The 27,322-nt window shown below is 39.3% G+C and overlaps 1 long non-coding RNA gene across 2 annotated transcripts in view; it reads right to left on the bottom strand.

Annotated features, from left to right (window-relative positions):
* The window catches only part of LOC117673919 (uncharacterized), a 111,963-nt gene that overhangs the window by 47,708 nt on the left and 36,933 nt on the right, over window positions 1–27,322 (bottom strand). The window contains exons 3-4 of one of the 2 annotated variants that reach the window (XR_009621611.2): window positions 4,973–5,008; window positions 551–945 (exon numbers count right to left, since the gene is read on the bottom strand). This is a non-coding gene — a long non-coding RNA (uncharacterized LOC117673919). The remainder of the gene's footprint in view (window positions 1–550; window positions 946–4,972; window positions 5,009–27,322) is intronic. The other variant, XR_009621610.2, reaches the window with a different exon arrangement.

The raw sequence follows: 27,322 nt of genomic DNA, 5'->3' as shown, positions 1-27,322 counted from the left end.
GCACTCCCAACCAATGGGAATTTCTCCTTTAGAAGAAAAAAAAACTCAATTAGCCTTGATTAAAATGAATGAAACCTGACATGGAGAAAAAAAATGCCTCCCCACCCACCCCCACTTTCAAGTAACCAATGAAAGAATTTATGAAATCAAGTAGGAAAAATGATATTTGAGGGAAGGGGCAAACAAATCCCCCCAGGATAGGAGCATGGTGGCTGACATGGTTAAAACATTGGGTTGGAGGTTAGCAAACCACGTTCGAGACCCTGCCATGGGGTGGGGTGAGCTCCTGTCCTTCACTACAGGGGACATGAAACAACTCAGTATCCCCCAGGCAATGCTGTTGTAACTGGCTAATCTTTTCAACCCAGAAGGACTTCAATGCTTCTGACACAAGTTTTATTTTTTTTTATTTTTATTTTGATTTATATGCCGCCCTTCTCCAAAGACTCAGAGCGGCTTACAATGCATTAAACAATAGCCTTCATACTATTGTATATTTTATACAAAGTCAGCTTATTGCCCCCAGAAACCGAGTCCTCATTTTACCTACCTTAGAAAGGAAGGAAGGCTGAGTCAACCTTGAGCCTGGTGAGAATTGAACTCGCAGTAATTGCAGGCAGCTGGAAGCTAAATACTACCTTTAACAGTAGCATTAGTCTGCTGCGCCACTCAGGCTCCTCATGTCATGCAGTGTCATGCAATCTTCCAGGATTCCATTTCCATCAGGGCTTTTAGCAAGCCAGTAGAATAAAACTGAAGGAATTTCTTTCCTCAAAAACAAGGAGGAAGGGAGAGAAGTTTTAATCTGGCAACAAATCCATATCTTGCTTCCAGCTCTGTAGCTTTTCTTTTTCTTATTCTCTTCCTGAGTTTGGCTTTATTTTGTTTGAAAAAAACAACAACCCAACAACCCTCATCTTCCTTTATTTATCTGCAGTAGGAAATCTGAAATGCAGAAAGAGAAAAATCAATTTAAGGCTAATTTCCTTTCTTGGTTGTTTTTTCCAAAGCCTCCTTTCTATGCAGAGAAAGTACGGAATTAACAATGGAGTTCTATGTGCATCAAATCAGAAGTAAGCCCCAATTAATTCAATGGGATTTATTCCCAAGTGATGTAGTGCTAGAAGATTACCTTGCATGCTAGCTTTTGGGGATTAAGAGCACGGGGTAATTAATTATTCCTTTATTCTTTGGATATTTTTTAAAAGGAATAATTATTATCCTCATATAGCACTCCGGTATGTCTGAAGTCTAAGCTTGGTATGCCATGCAACAACCTTGCAGGGAAGGTCAGTGTTCGCATTAACCTCATACCACAGAAGGGGATCCAATCTAGATTTGCCTAAACTAAAATGAAAACTAAACTAAGTGCACATTACTTAAAAACATACCAAGTTAGTTCCTGATGATTCATGCAACTTGTGCTGTTTGGAACAGGGGAAGTTCCAATTTAATTTGTAAACTTAAAATACAGAGCATTAATGCAAGCTACTGTTTTTGTCTGTCTGTCTGTCTGTTTGTTTGTTTGTTCGTTTGTCTCTTTGCTTGCTTGTTTGGCCAGGCCTACTACTACAAATCCAAGGGTTGTAATTAGTATTGTGGTTGAGCTATTCTGTGAATTTTGCAGTGTGCATTTCTTTTTTCATTTGACTTTGATGGGACTGGTTTTAGTAAAGCATCCAAGAACTAAAGTAGGTATAGTGAGTCCTTGATTTACAACAGTTCATTTAGTGACCATTTGAAGTTATGGCACTAAAAAGACTGACTTATGACCATTTTCCACACTCACGACCACTGCAGCATCCCCAGAGGCACTCGATCAAAATTCAAATGCTTGGTAACTGGCTCATATTTATGACGGTTACAGTGTCTCAGGATCCTGGGATCATCTTTTGTGACTTTCTGACAAACTAAGTCAATGGGGAAGCCAGATTCACTTAACAACCTGTTACTAAGTTAATAACTTGCAGTGATTCACTTCACCCATGTGGCAAGAAAGGTCATAAAATGGGGCAAAATTCACTTAATAACTGTCTTGTTTAACAACAGAAATGTTGGGCTCAATTGTGGCTGTAAGTCAAGGACTACCTATATAGTTCTTCCCACATCAGGCGACTAGGTTTTAATTGACCAGACCTATATCTGGATTTTCATCTCATCAGCCACATTTATGTTTAAATTGCTGCCCTTAAAACTCATTTTACAAAGAATGACTCACAGTTTAGTTAAACAAATGTAGGCATCAAATGCATTTTTGTGACCAGATGGAGCCAGAACAGCGTGTGAAAATAAACTAAACAGGCATGTTTTATGATCTCAGTATAGATTTCACTCATACGCAAGCCATTCAGAATACTATTCTTAATTCATTTTAGCTATCACCTAACATGTAGGAGCCGAAATAAAATATGGAAATGGCCTCTAAGAAATTCCATAGGCACCAGAGTTATTTATGTTTGTGCTTCAGACCTCTTATAAGCAGAACCTCTTGTTACTAATTAAAGCACCCATGTTTCTTTTAGACTGAGTTCTTTTTTCTTTTTCTTTTAAATGTGGCTACTAAATGCGTCAGATTATAAAACTGATTTTTAAAGTGTAACACCATTTTTTTCAGCTTCATGCAGAATCTGATTCTTAATCTGATTTTTCAGATTCATGCAGAATATGCAGCTCTTTTAATGAATTGTAGGAAGGTTCTATGCTTATGCGAGGTATAAAGCATTTTTTTCCAATCATGAAAATTCAGGATTCTCGAATGAATCTTTGGTATGTTAGTACTGTACTAACATACATGCATTTGACAAGAAAATTGAGCAAATCAGCTATGTCTCCCTTACCGTATAGAGCTTATCACTTTAGGGGGCAAGTTTCTGGTCTGGCTCTTTTCTCTCCATATGGATTTCCTATTTAACATTTTTTGAATAATGTGCTAGAGTGAGTCATCTCGGGCATTTATATTATTTCAGTTTTAAAAGACTGATGGTCTTACAACAGGGGGTCAAACTGGAGGCCCACGGGCTGCATCTGGCCTGCAGGGTGCTTAAATCTGGCCTGCGGGACCAGCCTAGAAATAGCAAAGGACTGGCCCATGATGCCTCTGGCAGTCAAAATGGGGCATGGGGGGTTGTGCACAGCCCCCTGCACCCCATTTTGGGCCTGGACAGCCTCCTGCAGCACTCTGCTGGCCAAAACAGGGTGCGGGGGCCTTTGTGTGGGGTCCCCGTGCCCCATTTTGACCAAAGGGTGTTGCAGGATGCATCTGTCCCATTCCACCCCCACCCCCCTTGCCCATGGAGGAGAACTACAATGCTGATCTGGCCCTCAAAGAAATCCACTTTGATACCCCTGGCTTACAATAAAGTCAATCTCTTCAGAGAGTAGAGATTTCTTTTCCAGCCTTTCATGTTAAGTTTCCCTTTTGCAGAAATTTAAAGGCAGACAAGTCCTCTTACATGTTCAGGATGTCTAGAAACAAGCTCTGAGTCCTCACGCTATTTCAGCCTTTTATGAAATAAATGCAGTCCAATTGCTGATTACTTTTTCCCCTTGGAAAGGATGAACATGAAACAGACCTCATTTGGATCTGGCTATGTGCCACTGTGGATCACCAGGGAGGTGAACTAAGGTAGATCACAGGGTTGCAAGTAGACTTTCCAAGCAAAAAAAGTAAGTTGGGAAAACTGCTTTTCTGGTAAGTATCTATTGTTGGGTTTGAATGTCCTATTGAGACATGGCTTGGCTTTCTTCTGAGCATTATCTGTCAAAATACTTTTCTATTTTCAAATTATGATGGGGAACTCAGCTGTTATTAGCCAGTACATTATTGCAATGCACTGAAAGGTATATGTATAGCTAGATGGGGTTTTTGGTTACTGTTGACCTTGTAAATTTTGGAGGTCCCAAGGTACTATATTCTGTTCTGGAACAAAATAGACTTCTAGCCTTTAGATTCTATGGTCTGAAAGAATCTGTTCTTTCAGCACTTCTTGTTAATAGTTATTATTGTTATAATTTTAAATCTGTAGGGTTCTATTAGAACAAAGCTAACTTCCCCTCAGAAAAATGCAACATGCTTTGTGTCAAAAGTTGGACTATGCCAAAAGGACTAAGATAATATAATTCTAGAAAACTATTACATTGGGAAAAATGGGAAAAAATGAAATATTTGGACTCTACTGTTAAAAAATTATACATTTCAGTTCAAGAGTGCTATTTCATTTTATATTTTATGCTTGCAATTTGCTTTGCACTCAAATTGTCTTGGAAGCAATTTTTATCTGACATTTTATTTGGAAGTATATTAAAACTGTATTTATCTAAACTTGAAAAGTAATGATAAATGGAGGACTCAGACAAGTATAAAAGAACCTCAACTTTAGTTCAGTCATCTCTCTTCCCAGAGAATTTAATTTTTTTGTTAAAAAAAAAAAGATAGCACGGGAGAAAGCATTATGAAGTTCCTAAATCAGTCTTTTTAATGTTGAGGAAATATATAAAGTCAACCTTTCCTTCTTATTTATTGAAAATATTAGACTGTGGTGCACTGTGGCAAAGCTTTTCCATCAGTGAAAAAGCCTCCTGCAGAAGCCAAAATGCAGAAGGAAAATTGTAGTATTTATTAAATAAATTTATATTAATGAGTGTTACCAATAGCAGGCACCCTTTATGTACTTCTTTCCTTTTAAATTGCAGCAGGGCCCAGGTGCTAAACTATTTTTTTTTTAAAACATACCTAGAAAAATAAGCTATGGTCACATGACACTGTTGCCAAGGAAACTGTACAGAAACTCTTATTACTGGTTGTGGTCCTTTACCACCAAATAGCATCTTCTGGGAACAACAGCAGCCCAAACCTAGAGTCACATGTTGTGCCACCCAAAGAAAATGAAGTATTATATAAATAAATTGGCAACTAGAGTAATTCATAAACCAATTAAATTGTACAATCATCAAAAAGTCCAAGTAGTATTACCTGGAGTGCTCCTGTGCTTTCCATTTACTTCTGGGCCTGAACGAACATGTGGAGAACATAAAGGGGAGATAATATTGCAGTGGTCTATAAAATGCAGTTTTATTCCTTATTAAATCACTGATATTTTCTCAGCAAATGACATAACAGATATAGCTGATATTTTCATTGCCATGCTGCCTATAATTGGTAGTTTTATACTGAAAACACTGAGGGAGAGCACTGGGTGGGGGTGGGGGGAAGGAGAATTAAGATGTTTGAGATGTGAAAATACATTATCTTTTCCAGGAATGTTCTAAGCATCAGAAAATCTAAGTATGGTCATATTCCAAATTATCAACAGAAACCAGCGGAATACAAAGCAATTTTTAGCTTCCAGTGAAGCTGAGGAATTGAAATTTTGATCAGATGACAAACAAGTGCAGGTGTAGAGGATTCAATGGGAATTTTATCTGCAATCTCTGTGTCAACAAATTAGATAATTATGTTGGCAGCCTATTCTGTTTGAATTTGAAAATTGCATTTTTGAATGCTTGCATTCAGACTTCTTAAAAAAAAAAAAAACAAGCAAAGCCAAACCTTTATTTTTCAGTTTTCAAAAATCATGGTTAGAGAGCAGTTAGTCTGAAAGAGAAGATTCCTGGGTCACAGCGGATTCTGGGATGCAGTGAAGGCTGGATTTTTCTTTATGAGGAAAATATGCATTCAATGTCTGTGCAATATGTAAGAGTCTCTGAGACTACAAGATGAAATGTTTTTATCAGGAAAAACAGGACTAGAATGCTGGTATTTCCCACTGGCTCAGCTGCCCCATGTTCCTCAATTATACAGAGTATAATTGATTGCCATATTATGGATTTAAAAGGAATTTCCACCCAAGAGAGGCTGGCTGGTAATTAGGTTCTTTGGTTATTAATAATAATCACCTCAGATTGTCAGGCTCAGCTAGGTTTATTATCAGCTGTGAAACACTATTATAGTCTAATCAGCAGAAAGATACAAGAAGCAATATCTCATCAAATCCCTTGTAGCTTTTGGGGCAGAATCATTTGAGCACAATCTTCCCTGTAGCTTGAGAATTCAAAACACTATTATTGATAATACTAAAGGTAAGATTTGTATCCTGCCTTTTGTTATATTTAGCCAGGTTTAGGATAGGAGGACTTCCAACAAATAGAATATATAGTATCTTCTCACTTGATGAGATCCTTAAAAAAGTTTTTCTTCATTTTCTTTTAATCTGAGTAAATGAATAGTTTTCCATCTTTGCCCATGTTACTTATTTGTAAGTTTGAAACAACAACTTACTTACAGTACTTTGATCTATGCAGAGTGTTTTTATAAGTCTATTATAAATAACACATGTGGGGACTGTAGGGAAAAGCTGGAGTTTGCTGGGGTCTCCATGGCTGCCTAGCAAGCTACTTTCTCAAATTCCTGAACATCAGCACCAGGCTGGTGAGGGAGTCAGGCAGGCTTTACATTCTCCATGCCCTGACAGGTCAGTCCATTGTCCTGGTCAAGTTATTATCTCTTCTCCCTAAGGCTTGCAGCCATGGCCCATTTCTCTGGTGGAGATGGACTGATTAAGCTTGTCTGTCTAGATTCCTATGGATCTAGTAAGTTTCCAATGAGTGCTGAGAGGGAGCATTTTAGTGAGGGGTCTCTAGTTGACATCTGGAATATGGAGACAGTTGCATAATAGTGTTGGTCCTGAATGGTCTCTTATCATGAGCAAATCAGGAATTCTCTTTCATTTCTTGAAGTCTTCAAAAAATAAAGTTATAAGAGAGAGGGAATGCAAGGGCAAGGACACTTCCAAGATTCTATTGCTATAATCTATACATATCCAATTATACTGTGAACTCTCATCTACTCTACAGGGTTCTCCCATTGTTTACTAACATCTACAAGAAGCTTCTAGTAGAGATCCTTCATCAGTTTGTGTTTAAGTATAATCAATATGCTGATGATAACCAGTTTTACATCTCTATCCTAAACTGAACAGGAGATGTGGTAGAAGTCTTGACCCAAGGTCTAGAGACTATAATGAGGTAGAACAGATTCCAACTGAATCCTAGAAAAATGGAGTTGCTTTTAGTAGATGGGCCTATGTCATCAATTGCTCTTGCTAGAATGACTTTGATCTGGGATCAGTGATCCTGGAATTACAGTTCCTCTACAATATTAAATGGAGGCCATGGCCAGGACAACCTTTGGCCAGCTTTGCCTGATCTATCAATTGCAATCTTTGTAAATCAGAAGATGCTTAGAACAGTGACTCGTGTGTTCATCAACTTACAATTAAAGTATTGCATTTTTGTCTACAAGAAATTGCCTTTGAAGTTAACCTCAGTACTGCAACTGCTGCAGTATGTGGCTGCCCACTTCCTGTATATTACTAACCAGTTAATTAGAAGAGCACCTATATTATGGGAGCAGTTGTTGCCATTGCACTTCTAGGTCTAATTCTAGGTACTAGTGACTAACTCTAAAGCTTGTATTATCATTGGAACAATCTCTTACAGGTAATATCTGCCAGCCTAGTGTTGGCTGGTTTGGGTGGCTGGGTGAGATATTATGGGTATTCATCACCCAAGAGAAGAGACAGTTTCTCACTATGAAATATTCTGTCACCTACCCTGTTTCCCCCAAAATAAGACATCCCCTGATAATAAGCCCAATTGGGCTTTTGAGCGCATGGCAATAAGGCCAAGAGCTTATTTCAGGGTTCCAAAAAAATATAAGACAGGGTCTTATTTTTGGGAAAACATGGTAGGTTCAGAATGGTTTCCACCCTTTTGTCATTTTTCAGAGCCTTTAGAACAAGAGTTTTAATTAGTGGATAGAACTGAATATGGATACATTATTTTAGCAGGTGTATTTATGATATCTTTATTATTTTAAATTTATTATTATAAATTACCTAGAAACTAGTGAATAGGTGGCAATTTAATCCATTCCCTTCTCCTGACTCCCCCACATTGGTGGTGGACACTACTTTTTTTTAGCAGGTTCTGTACATGATCTGAGTTTTGCTATTGTCTTTTCTTATTTTATTTTACCTTTTACTAATATTTTACTCTGCAACCCAACAAGGCAGACACAGACTTCAGAGGATAATTAGAACTGCAGAAAAAACAATTGCTACCAACCTGCCTTCCATTGAGGACCTGTTTACTGCACGTGTCAAAAAGAGGGCTGTAAAAATATTTACAGATCTCTCGCATCCTGGACATAAACTATTTCAACTCCTACCCTCAAAATGACGTATAGAGCACTGCACACCAGAACAACTAGATACAAGAACAGGTTTTTCCCGAATGCCATCACTCTGGCTAAACAAATAATTCCCGCAACACTGTCAAACTATTTACTAAATCTGCACTACTATTAATCTTCTCATCATTCCCACCACCCATCTCCTTCCACTTATGACTGTATGACTGTAATTTTGTTGCTTGTTTCCTTACGATTTATATTGATATTGTTTCCTGATTGCTAATTTGTACCCTATGACTATCATTAAGTGTTGTACCTTATGATTCTTGATGAACATATCTTTTCTTTTATGTACACTGAGAGCATATGCACCAAGACAAATTCCTTGAGTGTCCAATCACACTTGGCCAATAAAAAATTATATTCTATAAAATTCTACTTATTTTATAAATTTAGACTTCTGAACTGTAATTTAATAGCAGCTGGTGCAATTTGTGTGAATAACACAGAGAACCATTTCTGGAAGTTTGAAAACCAGCAAAGACAGCAAAACAACTAAAGATTAATGAGATCCTCAACTCAAAGGCTTCTGCTAAGGTCTTACTAGCCCAGAATCCCATGAACAAATTTGAAAAGTTATCCCAGCAGTTAATGAAACATCAAACTCTTGTCTCCCTCATGAAAACAATGGATGTCTACAAAATGAGAACTCCCAGGAAAATATTGCCACTGGTGAGTGCGGAGTTCATTTTGAAGACAGCAGGCCTCTAATAATGTTTCAGCTGATGAGTTAAATAGATGTTCTAACCACAAAACTCTAATCAGATATTCTGGCTAAACATTATTGTCTAACTGCCCAGATTCGTTTGAACAAGTCCCAACTACTTTATTTCTGTAAAAATTGATAATTGAAGTAAGCTTTTGATATCCATATATAATCCTTCCAAGAAATTACTGAAAACAAATTATCCTTAGAGAGTGTTAGGATATGGTTTGAGCCTAACAGTTGTCCAGGCAATATATGTGTACTGTAACTTTAATCTGTAAATGTATTATGTTACTTTAAAGGTATTCATTATAATGCTGAGTCATGCTGTAATTAGGTAATGACTGGTTGTGAGAGTATTTAAGCAAGGTATTGTAACGTGTTCAGTTGCTGCTATGATATGCTGCCATTGATGATGAAGCTGCTATGATATGCTGCCATTGATGATGAAGCTGCTATGATAAACTACCATTGAGAGGAGTTGTTATCTGCTAATCATTGTTTGATGGATCTGCTACTATTGTGGTTTGTGAACCAGAGTGAGTTTGTTATGCTAACCAACTAATGTTTGTTTGGTAAGAAGATATCTGTAACTAGTGGACTGATTTAACTGGCAAAGACTTGGAATTTGTTTAAAGACTATGAGACTATTTTTCTACTATAAAGTAAGCTTTTGATAAACCAGTTTGCATGACTCTTATTCATTGCTCTCAGCAACGTTTCCTTGTGCATACACTCTGCTGGTTGGTAACACAACACCAATATCCTTAACAGAGAGTTTCTATATTGGATAAGCAGTTTGAAAACAGCAAAACCCATGCTTCTTCAAACCTAGGACTCTGCTGTCATATATCAACATAAACTAGATGGGCTTTACAAAGGCTCTGTTCATCTTCCCATCAAGTCAACTGTTTCACTGCCCACCCCATTGTGTTTACCATGTTCATATTAATTTGTTTCCCACTACAAACTGCAGAAAATTCAATTGCTTTTCAGCTACTCGGCAGTACATGCAATTCTTTAAAAGTAAAGAGTTTTTTTGAACATTTTTTGGAATTACTCATATCCAGATGTTAATTAATCACAATGTAAAGTCTACCTTAAGTACTCTTACATCAGAGTAATAAATTAGGCACAAATTAATGTTGTGCCTAATTTAATCTCATATTCTCTCTCTCATTCCCATCTCTTAAACCACCTTCAGCAATCAAACTATAAACATTTCACTTGAGATTAGTATTTGTTCTTTCTATGTGATGCGTTCCTCTCAGCCATAAATCTCAACTTCAAAATACTGACACAGGTCATAGTTCTCAAGCTAACTTTGCTGATCTGAAAATAACCAGCTGACCTATTTTAGGAATTTAATCTTTACTGGACTGAATTTCCATTGTATATATTGTGATCTGGGGCCTCCCTCTCCTCCCTAAACAGCTGCTAATGGTATCCAGTCTCATTCTATCATCATTCTGTTAACATCTGAGTAATCCTCATATTCTATCTATAGTGGACAATACGGTGCATTTGACAAATTCATCCTCCCCCGCCCCCAAAAAACCAGGCAGAATGTTCTTCAAGCAAAATTGCAGGACCAATTTTGCAACCAAAATTCAAAGATATTTTGTAATAAATCACTTGCAAGACCATAATCTGTGTAATTCTTAAGGGCAAGATTCAGTTTCTCAATCTACTTGTACAACATGGTGAAAAGAAAATAAATATTTTATTTGTGGATGGTGTGGGTGATTTACAAGTTAATTGCCTCAAGAAAAAAAAAAGAGATAAACCTGTTAAATTGCATTTCAAAAATGATGGTTCACCTTAGGCAGGGTAAAAAGAGGCCAGAAAGGAAATGAAGCATTTCAATGCAAAAAGAAATGAGCCACAAATGGCATTTGTGTGTTCTATTGAAAGTTCTAATTTCTTTAAAGGGTTGATTGAATTGAATGATTAAAAATCTACCATTTGCTTGATCAACAAATGATCAGCTGGGAAAATCTGTATAAGAGTCCACGGTGCATTAGGCAAAGGTGAAGTACTTGGTTTGACAATTCAAGATGCTTTACATGTCCCAGATCTGAAGTCAAGTCTGCTCTCACTGAAATATATTACAGAAAAAGACATACATTATTATATAACTGCGGATGGAAAATTGCTCATAAAAAGGTACCCTCCAGATAAATGGATTTTTGAATCTGACTATTATTCAGCAATTGAATAACTGTTCAGTAAAAAAGAGTCAAATGATCAAGATTTTTGGGGGGGGGAAAGTGTGGCTTTAGTGAAAATGAAGTTAACATTTTGGCAAAAAGGTTCCTAAGGGATCCAACAAAGAGGTTTCATTCTAAAGATTCTCCTGCATTGCCAAGAGGGAGCAAGTGAAAGGAACATGCACATGGAAGGATAGTGAAAGGATGTCAGCTACTGAAGGGGTTAAACAGCAAAAGGTTGCAGAAAAGGAGACTGAACCCCATAGTAACAACCAAGTAACCAGTATATGGAAGATGCTAGAGAAATTGAATGGAATACTCCTCATTAAGCTTTGACCCAGGAAATGACATAGAGCCCTTCAAGAAATTAGGGGAGTTGTGAATTAGTGCACGAGACAGTAAAAATGGCTGCTGGAAGTCCACATTTTCAGTACTTCAACACATTCAGACGACAAGGCAGGAGGGGGGGAGTTAGGGAGAGTTAAATATTCTTTCTGTCTCCCCTTTTGGTCTATCACTTTGCCAGCTCTTTTTTTCTATGAGATTGATAATCTATGGTCACTTCCTTCTGCCTTGTTTCCCAGGTACACATTGTACATAACCCAGGGGTGAAATCCAGCAGGTTCTGACAGGTTCTGGAGAACTGGTAGCGGAAATTTTGAGTAGTTCGGAGAACCGGCAAATACCACCTCGGGCTGGCCCCAGAGCGGGGTGGAAGTGGAGATTTTACAATATCCTTCCCCCAGGAGTGGGGAGGGAATGGGGATTTTGCAGTATCCTTCCCCTGGAGTGGGGAGGGAATGGAGATTTTGCAGTATCCTTCCCCTGGAGTGGGGAGGGAATGGAGATTTTGCAGTATCCTTCCCCTGCCATACCCACCAGGCCACACCATGCCCACCAAGCCACACCCATAGAACCAGTAGTAAAAAAAAAATGGATTTCACCATTGACATAATCTTAGACTTTTTTTCCTGGTAGGATATAGCAAGCTAAGTACTAGACTTTGCTTATCCCTATAACATATTTCCTGTATTTAAATATCAAAACTCTGAGTGCAGTTATTTTTCAATTTTAAAGAAATGACACACTCAGAGGGGCAGGGATGGGGAGACAAGACAATTTTAGGGAAGAAACATTGAATAGGTCAGTCTACGATACTAGATCGTATAGGATTTCTTGAGGGAGTGTGGACCTCTCCCATTAAGTTATGTTACTGTAGTAACATTTGATTCTCAGTCTTAGGAAGCCTATTCCTGCATAGAGCCGAGGTGGCGCACTGGTTAGAGTGCAGTACTGCAGGCTACTTCAGCTGACTGCTAGCTGCAGTTCGGCAGTTCAAATCTCACTGGCTCAAGGTTGGCTCAGCTTTCCATCCTTCTGAAATCAGTAAAAATGAAGACCCAGATTGTTGGGGGCAATATGCTGACTCTGTAAACCTCTTGGAGAGGGCTGTAAAGTACTGTAAAGTGGTGTATAAGTCTAAGTGATATTGCATTGGAATAGTCTTTTCTTTATAGTAATCCAATCAAAAAATTTTCTGCAACCTTCTGTAGCAACTGATGCCTCCATAAGTTTATACTACAATGTCAGCCTCAGCTTGCCTGCTTCAGCTGCCATAAGAAACAGGGAGGGATTAGTATGGAGCAAAGGGGGGGAAGGGAGCAGGAGGTGGTTATGTCTTTGTAGGAGGGGACTTCGTGAGAAACGAAACTGAATCTTCAAAAGGGGACGGCTGACCAACTGTCCGGCATTCCTGATGAATGACGCTGCCAGACGTGTTGCCACCTGACCTTTAGAAGACCTTTGGATTGGCTGATGATTTATAAACACAAGGGGGGAAAGAAGCTTAGTAGATGCATTTCGCGCGTTTTGCTCACTTCCAGCTTTAACTGGGTTGTTAATCATTTCATATTCAGTAAAAGTACCAAATTCTTCAAAATGCTTGAGTTTGGGGTTTCCTTTCCTGGATATTGAAGGAAGCATACCTGACATTAAGCTGGAAGTCACAACCAGTCATCCCGGACAAAAACCGAGGGGACTGTAAATCCAAAATATGTCAGATCGGGGGAGTGATGGAGAAGAGAAGATGGGGGCAGCCAGTTCAACTGCCCTCCAGTCGGAAAAGGAGACTGCAGAATGGTTGGGAAAAGTCCGTTTGGAGACGGAAGAGGCTAGATGGTCAAAGGGAGTGGGGAGACTGCCGGACTGGGGAGAAGAACCCCGGGGAGTGACAATTTCCAGACCCCGGAAAAAGGAGGCAGTGTGGATGCAACAGCAGAAGGAACGCCTCATGATAGACCAAGCCTTGCAGCTTATCCGTGATGTGGAAGAAAGCAGGAAAAACCGTGAGTCTTTTGAAATTCCTGTGGAGAAGGGGGAAGCAGACCCCAGGGGGGAGCCCGAAGAGACAGCCTGCGGGGGAGAGGAAGATTTTGAGGAGGGAACATCCCAAGCTTCGGCAGCTCGAGGGAGAGATGCAGCCGGCCAGAGAACCCCAGCCTTGCAGGGGCCCCCCCGCAGACATAAAAAGCCAAAAATCCCCCCCCCTTCCTGGGAAGTTTGATGGGAATCCTAAAGCCTTGGGATTTTTCCTGACCCAAGTGTGGAACCACATGCAGGACTGGGGGGAGGACTACGAAACAGAGGCGGCAAAAGTCAGAAGCGTCGCGAATGCCCTAGAGGGAGTAGCTGCTGAGTGGATGGTGGTTCTCCACAATAACAACTCCCCCTTGCTGAGAAATTACAACCAGTTCATGAGGGCCCTTAGAAGGCGTTTTGAAGACCATTTAGCTGAACGAAAGGCGAGACTCAGAATGAAGAGCATTCAGCAGGGCCGGAGGCCGGTGGCAGAGTATATCCAAGAGTTTCGTGAACTGGCACCCTATATGACCGGCTGGTCAGAAATGGCTCTTTTGGAGAGTTTCAAAGATGGATTGAATGAAGAGATATATCGAGACTGCAGAAGCATGGGGGTTTCCGATGATTTGGATAGATGGTACATAGTAGCTGAGGATGTGGAGATCGAGCTGAAACGGAGCGAACTCCGAGGAAGGCGGATGGGGGACCAGTCATCCTCTTTCTACCGTAAGGAGGTGCCCAAGATGACTGGCGGGAAGACCGAATCCAAACCCAAGTCAAATCCCTTCACCTGTTTCAAATGTGGGAAGGAGGGTCACCGGGTGGCCGAATGTTTCTCCAAACCACTGCCAAAAGCCACCAGGGCCAGCCAAAAGAAAGGCGATAAAATACCCGCCAAAACCCGCGGCACCGCCCTGAAAGGAGAAGTCATTGAGTTCACTCCCTGGAACCAGGGTGAGTTGGGAACTCCGACCAACGATGACGACAGCGAGATGGACTCCGACTCTGACACTGACGAACGGATGAGTCACACGGAAGAACCCTTACTCATCCCCGTAGAAGTAAGGGTGCCCTCCACAGGAACTCACGCGCAATTGTTAGCCCTGTTGGACTCGGGGTGCACTAGGTGCAGAATTAGCCCCAAAGTAGTGGAGGAAATGGGACTGAGACTGAAAACTTTAAAAAGACCCATTGCATTTTGTCAATTAGACGGGTCGATTGCAGGAGGGGGCCCAGCTAGTTTTATGACCGAACCCCTTGAACTGCAGTTGGGGAATCATGTAGAGAAGCTCAGCTTTATTGTAGCACCTGGCATGGAAAGGCCCCTCATTCTAGGACTGCCCTGGCTTCGTAAATGGAACCCATGAGTAAATTGGAAAACGGGGGTCCTGCGCATCCGTACGGCAGAACCAACTCCGGAAAAGGAAGGCCCCTCCCTAAGGGACGACATAAGACCAGAAAGGGCGGCAGTAGCCATTAATTATATTGAGGGAGAAGAGAAAATTCCAAAGGAATATTGGGACCTCAAGGAAGTGTTTAGTGAAAAAGCATCGGATGCTCTGCCTCCCCACAGGGCCACTGACTGCACCATTGAAATACTCCCAGGGGTGAAGCTTCCCAAACCAAAAATATACCCCATGACACCTCGAGAATTGGGGGAATTGTGAAATTTTATTGACAAAAACTTAGAACGGGCTGATCAAAGCACCCCTCCAATTCCCATTCTCATAGAGGGGGAGCAACATTTTGAGGTTAAGGAAATCTTGGATTCTAGAAAACACCATGGTAAAGTCCAATATCTGATTGCCTGGAAACATTTTCCTCTATCTCAGGCTGAATGGGTAAATAAACGAGATGTCTGAGCTCCCAAGAAAGTACAACAATTCTATGCCAAATACCCAGATAAACCATAATTTTTGTATATATTCTGTTTCTCTCTCTCTTTTCTTTCCTTTTATTTAGGACTAACGTCTCTTCTGCAAGGGGGGCCGAATGTCAGCCTCAGCTTGCCTGCTTCAGCTGCCATAAGAAACGGGGAGGGATTAGTATGGAGCAAAGTGGGGGAAGGGAGCAGGAGGTGGTTATGTCTTTGTAGGAGGGGACTTCGTGAGAAATGAAACTGAATCTTCAAAAGGGGATGGCTGACCAACTGTCCGGCATTCCTGATGAATGACGCTGCCAGACGTGTTGCCACCTGACCTTTAGAAGACCTTTGGATTGGCTGATGATTTATAAACACAAGGGGGGGAAGAAGCTTAGTAGATGCATTTCGTGCGTTTTGCTCACTTCCAGCTTTAACTGGGTTGTTAATCATTTCATATTCAGTAAAAGTACCAAATTCTTCAAAATGCTTGAGTTTGGGGTTTCCTTTCCTGGATATTGAAGGAAGCATACCTGACATACAATTTATATTCCTGGTATGTAACCTATTCCTAACAGTCTTGGTATAAAAGTCAAAGGTGAGAATGTTACAGCTTGTGTTTCTGCATTAAGAGGTTTGCCTTATTTTTTCTGCAATCGGAGGCATCCATGCTGCCAGGAGATTGTTTATTCCTGATTTATATCATCCTTAATTGTCTTATTCTGTGGCATTGAAGGAGCTATCGATCAAAATGGTTTTGAGACATTTTATCCATGAAGAAATACTGTAAATAAAAGTTTGGGATTATGGAGAATTGAGACTTCCCCAAATTTGTTGTTTTTATATCTCAAGAAGATTATAACAGAATCAAAAGATGCCAATAGAGTTTATGAACCTTCTTCACAAAAAAAAGTTTCTCCAGCAAATAAACTTTGCTAACAACTTTGCAATTCACCATTTCAAAGAGGCAGAAAATAATAAGTGCATCCCAGCCTCCTCCAAAATAAGACACAAAGACATTTTTATTACTATTTCTACTTCTAGTCAATTTTAAACTCCAAAAAATTTGCAGTGACTGATGTTTCCACTTCCCATTCCACTGCAATATGCTGCACTTGAGATGAAACCTTTAATGATGGCAGACATATTATTTATCTCTTGTTAATTTGAATAGCAATTTTATTAGATTTCCTCCCATCTCACCTTGAATGCACACCAGGCACAGAGCATGTTGCTCTAACAACAGTCAAGTCCTCAGGGTTAAGTAGGCAATACCATTGCAGCCCTTTGTGACAGGCAAGGTTGCCTCCTCATGAGTAGCCTAGCTGACCTGCATTGTGCCTGTCTCTTCTCTGCTCTGTTCTTGGATCAGGAGGTGTGGACTTCATTTGTTCCTCATTGCTAACGGGTGGCAGCTGCTCCCAGTTCTCACCTGGAGCCTCCTTGCCAACTTGCTGAAGCTGCAACTTGCCAGCCTCATCCTGTCCCTCGTCAGACTGAGGGACTGAGGCTATTCCATCAGGCATTCTCTGATCCTCAATCCTGGCTAATACTTGGCTCCATGCTTACCTCTGCAGACTCAAATTCACCCTCCTCCTCTAAACTCGCATCTGGAGAAGGGTCTGGATCCATAACACATCCCAGCTGGCTTCCAACAAGTTAAGTCAATGAGGGAAGCCAGAGTTGTTTAATGATTGTGTGATTCACTTAACAACTGTGGCAAAAAAATTGTAAAATTGGGCACGACCAGTGGTGAAATCCAATTTTTTAAACTAATTCTTAGTTCTGTGGGCGTGGCTTAGTGGGCATGGTGTGGCTTGGTGAGCGTGGCAGGGGAAGGATATTGCAAAATCTCCATTCCCTCCCCACTCCAGGGGAAGGATTCTGCAAAATCCCCATTCCCTCCCCACTCCTGGGGGAAGGATACTGCAAAATCTTCATTCCCACCTCACTCTGGGGCCAGCCAGAGGTAGTATTTGCCAGTTCTCTGAACTGCTCAAATTTTCCGCTACCGGTTCTCCAGAACCTGTCAGAACCTGCTGGATTTCACCCCTGGACATGACTCGCTTAACATTTGCCTTGCTTAACAATGGAAATTCTTGTCCCAATTGTGGTTGTAACTCTTGAATTTTTGCCACGCTAAAATGTTCCTATATTGTGATTGTGAACAATTAAAGAATTACATAAAGATGGCACCTGGAAGAAAAGGAAAAGTTATCATGCCTCTAACTCTTTCTCCCTTAGTCCTATTTCTAATGGATTGCATATCGCTGTTTCTTCCAAGTATCTGGATTATCTCTGCCCGGTGCCACAGTGACTTGTGCCTGTAACACTGCCGTAAGTACATTCATAAATGATTCCTTGGATTTATATGCAAGCAGTTTAGGTATTAAAATGAAATATAAGAGATAGGCTATCATAATTTAAGAAGTTCTGTGTATACTGGAAAGGTTTCAATTGCACATTTTCCTTTTTTTTTTCTTTTTAATAATCATCACTGTCTATTTACGATACGCTGTTCAATAAAATAGAATAAAACTTTTGGTATAAATGGATGGCTGAATAATATTTTGGCTCACTCTTCAATGTGGAAATGTTAGCAGCATTATAAGACTTTTCTCTTACATCTGCTTTTAAATATCTACAGTACATGAAACTGCTAGGAAAGGTGATTTGTCGTTGCAAACAAGACCCTCAGAGCTATGAACATGGACACTTGTGTCTTGGATCTATGATGCTCTTGGTGGGTCAATGCCATATGAAAAGGCCCTTGGGAGTCCCTTGGGAGTTGGGCGGCATAGAAATATGATAAATTATTAAATTAAATAAATTAAATAAATTAAATTAAATTAAATTAAATTAAATTAAATTAAATTAAATTAAATTAAATTAATTAAATTAAATAATTAAATTAAATTAAATTAAATTAAATTAAATTAAATTAAATAATTAAATTAAATTAAATTAAATTAAATTAAATTAAATTAAATTAAATTAAATTAAATTAAATTAAATTAAATTAAATTAAATTAAATTAAATTAAATTAAATTGTTTGGGATCATTGTGGAAGGGATGGTGCTGACTGTCTTGGAAAAGCTATCCTGAGACCTGACAGAGTTGAATAACTTCCAGTCTCCAACCTCTTCTTTTAGGGAAGATAGTTGAGAGGATGGTGGGTACTCAGTTTCAGAGGGCCATGGTTGAAGCAGATTATCTAGACTTCAGTCAGGGTTCAGGTTACCTTACAACACTGAGATATTATTGGTCATGATTGTGGATGACCTCTGAAAGTCTCAGATGGAATGCTGCAACCAATCTAATTCATCTGGATCTCTTGATGACTTTTGATACCATCAACCACCTGCATCAGGTTCAATGGTTAGGTAGTATTGCTTTGCAGCGGGTTCCACTCTTTTCTTCATGGCTAATTCCAGTTGAGGTTAGTGGGGAGGAGAAAAGAGGCCTAACTTTATACCTCAGAATTCAGATCTCTCAGTGTTCCTCTTTAATATCTACATGAAACTGTTGAGTGAGGTCATTTGACAACATGGAATGCGGTATCATCAATATGTTGTTAATAGCCAGCTATACATCTCCACCCCTGACCAAGCAGGCAATGCCATTTAAGTGCTGACTGAAGACTGTGAGGGTCTGGATCAGTGGTGGGTTACAAATTTTTTTACTACCGGTTCTGTGGGTGTGGCTTGGTGGGCATGGCAGGGGAAGGATACTGCAAAATCCCCATTCCCTCCCGATCAGCTGGGACTTGGGAGGCAGAGAATAGATAGGGGTGGGGCCAGTCAGAATTTTTACTACCGGTTATCTGAACTATTCAAAATTTCCACTACCAGTTATCCAGAACTGGTCAGAACCTGCTGAAACCCACCTCTGGTCTGGATGGAGACTAACTGAATCCAACTCATTCTAGCAAAATGACATTGGCTTAGATTTTTGACCACTCTGGAGCTGGGCATGTGTCTTCTTTGACTCTTGGCAAGGGTAACACTTCTCCATTACTGGTGAACAATGTAGAAGTCCTCTTGGACTTATAGCTCTTGTTGGAAGAGCAGATCGCATCTGAGGCCTTTGCACAGATTTATCTTGTATGTCCATTTATGCTTGCTCACAACCACTCATATCTTGGTTACTTTCCAATTGGATTACTGCAGTATGTCCTTGAAGACCATCTGAAACTTACAACTAGTTCATAACACCTTACATCAGGGGTGTTAAACCCGCGGCCCGCAGGTCAGATGTGTCACGTGCTGGCCCCACCCCTGCCCGGTTTAGCAAAGGGGGGAAAAAGTCCCGATACATCATGTGATGCCGCCATGACGATGTGAGTTTGACACCCCTGCCTTACATGGTCTTGGCCATCCCTTGGTTTGCCTATATTACCTCAATGCTGCCCAAGCTGCCCTGATAACTAGCTTTCGGTGGGTGCAATTCAAAGTGTTGATTATCACTTTTAAAGCCCTGTGTAGCACATAGCCAGGATATTTTCAGGACCCTCCTTCCTAAGATCATCTGTATTTTTTTCCTGAGATCATCTGCATGTTTTTCTAGGTTGGATACTAAGTGTTGGGATAGGGAAAGACTGGAGCCAGTGACTAGAACTGTATGTTTGTGTCATTATTGACATAATAATAATAATAATAATAATAATAATAATAATAATAATTTATTATTATTATTATTAATATATAATAATAATATAATAATAATGACATTATTGGTCATTCAATACACACAGTGTATTGAATAATGTTTTTACGAAGTTAAAAGCTACAGAAAAATAATATAGAAAAGGAAAGAAAGAAGCAAAAGTTAATGACAGTTTAGCTCTATTAAAAAAGAAAGGAAAAAAAATATTTAAAGGAGCCACTTCTTTTTTTAAAAAAGAAGTATTTATTAAATTTCCAAAGATTAAAATACACAGTACAAAAAGAAACATAATACACAAAAAATAAAGCAAGAAAAAAACACACACACACAAACACAAAACAAAAAAATATAAACAACCAAAAACAAACATATCAAAATTTCAATACTAATAACAACTTTCCTGCATCGGTATCTCTAATCTATTTAGCCTCTTTACACAAATTCTACTTCTAAATAGCTCTATGTTAAACTTACATCTTCACTTAAATTATCTTGATTTCTATTTACAAATCTTCTGATTATCTTTGCAGCAGTTATAAATACAATTAATACTGTTTCTGCCCTCCTGACATACCGTAGTTCCTTTCTTCTTTTATGCAGCCTTTTAAATCAGAGATTTAACCAGAAATATATATGCTGTATATGACTAAAAATCTATATATACCATTTTATCTCTAACAGAATAACAGAATTGGAAGGGACCTTGGAGGTTTTCTAGCCCAACCCCCTGTTCAGGCAAGAAACCCTATCTATACCATTTGAGACAAATGGTTGTCAAATCTCTTCTTTAAAAACCTCCAGTGTTGTAGCAGCCACAAGTCGTTGCACTGGTTAACTGTTCTCACTGTCAGGAAGTTTCCCCTTAATTCCAGCTTGCTTCTCTCCTTGGTTGGTTTCCAAACATTTTTTTTCTTGTCTTGCCTTCCGGTGCTTTGGAGAATAGGTTGACCCCCTCTTCTTTGTGATGAGCTGGATATGCTGTGAAAGTCTTGACTTGAAATAGAACAGAACAGAACAGAACAGAACAGAACAAAACAGAACAGAACAGAACAGAACAGAATAGAATTCTTTATTGGCCAAGTGTGATTGGACATACAAGGAATTTGTCTTGGTGCATATGCTCTCAGTGTACATAAAAGAAAAGATACATTCGTCAAGAATCATAAGGTATTTGGAGGATGCAAATCTGTGCCCTTAGGGTCACCTGAATCAGAGGAGTGGAATCTTGTTTCTCTGATTCAGATGACCCTGACGGCACAGATAAACCCCAAGTAGACTTAACACCTCTCAGACAGTGTTAAGACCAGATGACTGCAAAGAAACACAATCCTTCCATTTCCCACACGTGCAGGCACCATCCTGTCAGAACCTATCCTTCTATCCCCTTCCCCACACCATACAATCTCAACTGTCAGAACCTCTCCTTCCATCTCTCCCACCATCCTGTCAACTGATGAAGCTTCCTGGATGGAAAGCAAAAAGGCTTTATCTTCTTCTTTTTTAAAAAAATAAATAAAATCAGTCCAGTTGCTTTTTCAAGCAGAAAAAAACCCCCCACCTTTGAGATAACTATGACTTGGTTGACTGATAATCTTCATAAACTTTATGAATGATTTTGTGATGTTGGTGTTCTTTTTCTGGACATTACTTCTGTAGGTTCTTTCCATCCAGTAACTGTGAGAGGGATCTTGGAATCTTAGTGGACAACCAGTTAAATATGAGCTAGCAGTGTGCGGCGGAAGCCAAAAAAGCCAAAGCATTCCTAAATTGCATTAACAGAAGGATATAATCAAGCTCAATGAGGTACTAATACCACTCTATAAAGCCTCAGTAAGACCACACCTAGAATACTGTTATGTCCTGACTAATCGGTGCAAGGCAAGTAGAGCCGCCAGACAAGGAGGCTGTGCTGGCAGGAAATAAGGTGTATTCTCATTGGTTAAGACGATGTCAAGTGGGGGTATATAAGAGCTGTCAGTTTGTGAGGGAGCGTTCTCTCTTCCTCCCGTGTTAGCTGTTATGGCAAATTACTGTTGTTGAGTGTTATTAATAAACAGTTAGTTGTTGTTATACGGAGTCGCCTCGAGTTTTGCCTGCCTTCCCACAAACACAACAAATACTGCATCCAGTTTTAGAGGACTGGAAACTAAACATATGAAGAACAGTTACAGGAACTGGGCATGGCTAGCCTAGTGAAGAGAAGGACCAGGGGAGACATGATAGCAGTGTTACAATATTTGAGGGGCTGCCACAGAGAGGAGGGAGTCAAGCTATTTTCCAAGGCACTTGAAGGCCAGACAAGGAATAATGGATGGAAACTGATCAAGGAGAGATTCAACCTGGAAATGAGGAGAAATTTTCTGACAGTGAGAACAATCAACCAGTGGAACAGCTTGCCTTCAGAGGTTGTGGGAGCTTCATCACTGGAGGCTTTCGAGAAGAGACTGGACTGCCATCTGTCAGAAATAGTATAGGGTCTCCTGCTTGGGGGGGGGGGGGAATTGGACTAGATGAGGTCTACAAGATCCCTTCCAACCCTGTCAATCTGTACCTGTATCTGTATCATTCTGTTTTTATCTTACATCTTGCATTGCACAATGCCAGAATCAGGATAGAGTTCAATGGCAAATACCAGTAAATAAAATTGGATTGTGTTACTACAGGCTTACTAGCTTCCAGCACAATAGATAATCTCTTCGCTTTTGAACAAGGCAAGTGCATTGATTTCAGAGTAAACGACTTTAGCATATTTTGGCAGTGATAGAAGAGCTGTTGCACCTCTGTCCTTGACATATCTACTCAAAAATAATTCCCGTCCCATCCTATGAATTCCAAAGACAATACAGGTATTTCTTGATTTTTCAGCCACAATTGGACCCAAAAATTCTCTTGCTGAGACAGTTACTAAATGAATTTTGCCTCATTTTATGACCTTTCTTGCCACAGCTGTTAAGTGAATCCCTGAAGTTGTTAAGTTAGTAACATGGTTGTTAAGTGAATCTGGCTTCCCCGTTGATTTTGCTTATCAAGAAGTCCCAAATCACGTAACCCCGGGACACTGCAACCGTCATAAATAGGAGTCAGTGGCCAAGCATCCAAATTTTGATCACGTGACCGTGGGGATGCCGCAGCAGTCGTAAGTGTGAAAAACGTTAGTAAGTCACTTTTTTTTAGTGCCGTCGGTCACTAAATGAACTGTTGTAAGTTGAGGACTACCTGTGGTTGCAAGGACCGCAGACTAAAAACATGTCAAAGTAGAAGCATCACAGTGTCTGAGAATCATGCCATTATGCAAAAGTGCCTCTATTTTGATTTGTAAAAGGTTTACAATACTCTCTTTTTTTCCTTAAATGAAGCCAAATGTTCTTCCCAGCCCTGAAAAATACAGTACAGCTAATTCAATTGGTGTAACAATATGAACTTTTATTTCACCGTTTACTGGGACCATCATGCCCTCTAGTGGCAGATAAGGGGATCTGGCTCTTCAAAGGAGTCTCATTCCAGCCAAATCACCAAAACTCTTAAACTGATTCCTCCCTCTCCCTCCCCCACTTCCCATTTGATTAAAAAAAAAAGTGCTAGGTAATCACTCTGTAATCTAGTTAGTATTACAATGAAATTGTAATAGTACAATATCGATACTCTGTAATCATGACATTTGTTTAGGTATTTGCAGCAAATAGAAGAAGAAGAAGAAGAAGAAGAAGAAGAAGAAGAAGAAGAAGAAGAAGAAGAAGAAGAAGAAGAAGAAGAAGAAGAAGAAGAAGAAGAAGAAGAAGAAGAAGAAGAAGAAGAAGAAGAAGAAGAAGAAGAAGAAGCTTTCATTGCTGCCTTTTGGAAAATGAAAATCCAATAATTCATTTTCACATAAGCAGAGACTAGGTACCAGGGGTGAAATCCAGCAGGTTCTAACAAGTTCTAGAGAACAGGTAGTGGAAAATTTGAGTAGTTCGGAGAACCGGCAAATATCACCTCTGGATGGCCCCAGAGTGGGGTGGGAATGGAGATTTTGCAATATCCTTCTCCCAGGAGGGGAGGGAATGGAGATTTTGCAGTATCCTTCCCCTGGAGTGGGGTGGGAATGGAAATTTTGCAATATCCTTCCCCTGCCATGCCCACCAAGCCACGCCCACAGAACCACTAGGGAAAAATTTTGGATTTCACCCCTGCTAGGTACCCTTCCATCTTCTCATAAAAATGATTAAATATTAAATGTGCTGACTGGAATCTTTGGCTGATTGCAGAACCCACAAGGAACCCACACAGGGAATTGGTTCAACCCTCCAGTGTGGAATGGGAGTCTGCAGATTCAATCTGGTCAGTTTCATTCAAAAGGTTGACTCATTCCAAGTTTTGTTGGAATTTGAAATATCAAAGTAACTTAGTTTGAAATGTCAGATCAGGAATGGCTTTGGATTGAACTCATCAGGTTGATTTGAAAATTGATCTTTTTGCATAAATACAAAATGTACCAACTCATTGAATCAAATCAGCTCAATTTCAATAGAATAGAATAACAGAGTTGGAAGGGACCTTGGAGGTCTTCTAGTCCAGCCCCCTGCTTAGGCAGGAAACCCTACATCACTTCAGCCAAATGGTTATCCAACCTCTTCTTAAAAACTTCCAGCGTTGGAGCATCCACAGCTTCTGGAGGCAAGTTGTTCCACTGATTAATTGTTCAGTCAGGAACTTTCTCCTTAGTTCTAAGTTGCTTCTCTCCTTGATTAATTATTCATTTAAATCAAACAAAATAAGTCCAGAAAAAGTACTAAAAATAATATAATAAAACTGAGAGGTGCTTCTGTAAATGCAATTTGCTTGACTGACAGGTTAGGCTCCTCCCCCTATTCATTCAGAACAATTTAGGATACAACGGGCTATCTAAATCGAAACTACATATTCCTAATGCAAAACAATCTGATGTGTGTTGGACTATTCTTGATTGAGAAGGCTGATACCATTCAAATGGGAAAAAAAAACTCTGTTAAGGGATTTTTATGATGCAGGCTGAATATGAATTTATACAACCAAAAATAGAAAGATGGATGAAAAGGAGTGTAAACTGAAGTGATAGTTTACAATTTAATGAAGAACCAGCAAGCAATATAAGGGAAATGGAAAAGTTTATTTCATTGACATTCAATTGTCCATCAAACAGTTACATATTTAAGAAAGTTTCAGCAACAACACTTAAGCATAGAAACAGATATCAGAACTAGAAGGTCCAGAGTATAGATTTGAAAGATATTGAGAGGTCAAGATCTCTATTAGAGGTCACCAAAATTATAAAAGAAAGAGATATTCCAGTGCTTTGATGCTTTAAAGCTTTTCTTAGTTTGTATGTTGGGAAACTGTCCATCAATATCTACCATTATGCAGAATAGATAATCTGCAACACAATATAGAAAGTAAGTATGATTATATCTTGCCTGTTATTACTCAGTTCATGAATGAACTGGCTCTGGTGGAGGTTGATCCAGCAGATAAGAAATTTTGTAACATGGATATTGTAGCCAAATCCAGCAACCTGTGAACTGGATCCCAACCTTACCGTTTCTAACAATGGAATTTATATTTGATTTTACTTGTGTAGGGGGGAAATTGAAAGACAGAGAGGATTATCAGTATACCAGTCTCCAATCTACATAGAAAAGATAGAAGATAGATAGAATTCTTTATTGGCCAAGTGTGATTGGACACACAAGGAATTTGTCTTGGTGATATGCTCTCAGTGTACATAAAAGGAAAGAAAAGTGAGGATAAAAGGGTCTATCAGATCTTTCAAGAGCCTAGCCCAAGCCAAACTGTAGACTTTAGGCTACCGTATGTCCATTTTAAGGATTGCATTCTCCTTGAAACTGGATTTCCAAATGCACACATTCAAATGTTCATTCAAAGGACTATTTCATCACAAGAGAACCATTAAAAAATCAATCCAGGCTGATACTCTAGGTCAGAACAATAACTTGTAATCCATGAAAACAGGCAAAGACTACCAATCATATATTATGAGTTGACAGTGTTCTAGGTTGTCTGGCATCATTGCACACCTTTTTATAATACATGAAGAACGGACGCCTCAAAATTGGTGAATTCTCATAAAATCTTTTGTTTCATTTGGATGGGGCACAGTTTGAGGATCTGGTGGACCTTTGAGACTTACAGATATAACTTTCCTGGTATTGTTGTTTATTTTAACTTGCTGGGACTGAAAAAAGATGGGAAAGGCTTTTTTCCCCAAAAGAATAACACCCATGGATGGTTGTTTACAGCACTTTGTGGGTTAAACAGATTTGCTCAATTTCAATTCATTTTTATTTTCAGAATTACTAGGTTTTCTTTAGAAAGAAAAATCAAATTCCAAGATTTCATTTCAAGAAAAGAGAATGAACCTTTAATTGGATGAGAGAATAAGATAAAACGTTAATCTTTTTTTCCCATCTCTCTCTTTAAATCAGTCCCCTCATGATAAGTAAAGATTTCAGATTCATGTTGAGTTTCAGATTCAAGTTGACATCACAGGATGATCTAATGATCAAGCTGTTCCTGGAGCAGGTAGGGGACATGTTCGTAAAATAAGTTTGGGAAAAATAGTCAGAAAAAGAAGCGCTCATTCATCCTGAATCTAAGAGGTTTTCAAAACATTAATGTTCTAGCAATTCAAATGTGATCTGCTTTTGATCTAGAGATCTATAGAAGCTGTACTGATCTATCACATTTACCTGAAGGGAGCTTCCAGAGTCATGTCAGTTTTGAAGAAACTTTACACAAGGGGAACACCTATTGCTGTGTCAGATTTTCTTCTAAATTTAATTAAACAGTCTCATTTAACTTGATAGAAATCAACTGTCATTGTTTTTCCAAAGAGAGAGAGAACTTGTCAGTAAAATTTTATGGTTAGAGTTCCATTTCTCCAAGAAGACTGAAACCTATTATACGCAGAAGAGTCTAGTACCTTAATAAGTAATCATCCTTCCAGCACTATCCAATTCCCTTGATTGTTGCAACAAAATCCCAAGGGAAGACATCATCATGAAAGTCTTCTTGGATTAAAATTAGTTACCTCTGCCATTTTTAAAGAACTTTAGCTCCCTTTAGCGTCTATAAGTATGTGTTTTTTTCTGAGTTTATCTCAGTTCTGTATCATGTTTATAATAAAGTGTTCTATGCTGGTGGTTTTGACAGTAAACACGTTTGTTTATTTGTTCAGTTACACAGTTCAATATGCCCCTGAGGAGTTGAGTGATAGCCCAAGAAATTTAAGTTTAAA

The sequence above is a fragment of the Pantherophis guttatus genome, chromosome 2, assembly GCF_059756535.1.
Source record: "Pantherophis guttatus breed Tessera chromosome 2, ASM5975653v1, whole genome shotgun sequence".
Taxonomy (NCBI): Eukaryota; Metazoa; Chordata; class Lepidosauria; order Squamata; family Colubridae; genus Pantherophis; species Pantherophis guttatus.
This window is presented reverse-complemented; position numbering and strand designations above follow the sequence as displayed.